Source organism: Felis catus, chromosome D1, assembly GCF_018350175.1.
Source record: "Felis catus isolate Fca126 chromosome D1, F.catus_Fca126_mat1.0, whole genome shotgun sequence".
Lineage (NCBI taxonomy): Eukaryota > Metazoa > Chordata > Mammalia > Carnivora > Felidae > Felis > Felis catus.
Genome location: NC_058377.1, coordinates 23,912,384 through 23,913,189, shown reverse-complemented (window position 1 = coordinate 23,913,189; position 806 = coordinate 23,912,384).

Below are 806 nucleotides of genomic sequence, written 5' to 3'. Positions count from 1 at the left end.
GGTGAGATACCAGGGAGAGAGAGCGAGTTTCAAAAGCACAAAGGTTTTATAGGGGTCTAGGGGCAGTTGGTGAGGTAATGGCTGTGGCCTCAGCCGATTGGCTGGGGAAGGGTCGTGGCCTCTGCCGATTGGCTGGGGAAGGGTCGGAGTCCTGTTACGCAGGTCGCTGGGCGTGTTTTGATCAAGAAGTTTGAATGGGTGAGCGGGAGGTTACTCAAGGGGAGGAGGCGCTGTCTGAGGTTTCTGCGATTTTCCCGGAAAAGGGGTCATGTCGGGGACATAGCCACTCAAGGTGGAGGACACAGAACAAGATGGAGTCGGCCGGCATAGGCCCGCCCTTTCACTACTAGCACTCAGAATTTCCTTTGAGGAACAATTGATCTACCCTCCTCAGTCCCTGTTATCTGGGAGAGCTCTTCTCCTTTCCGTGGAGCGTCAAATCTGCCTGGCTCTGATTTTATCCTCGGACTTAAACCAGGTATGTATGTAGACACGGAGCTGCTGGCCGCCATCTTGCAACCAATGGATAGAGGAGGAGGATGAAGGCAGCTTGGAGAAGAGAGCCAGGAAGTAGAGGCTGCATCCGACCACACTGTTTGCCTGGATGGAGCCATGCCTTTATCCCCACTACATATGCTCATAAATTTCCTTTGGGGCCTAATCCAGTTTGAGTTAGCGTTTCTGTTAGTTGCAACCTGAAGTGTCCTAGCTGCTGTAGCTAGAATGGAATTTTTTTCAGAAACATTTCCATTTGTGATTAAAAAAATAAACAAACCCATTACTATCTGTTCGTGAATTGCTCAGTT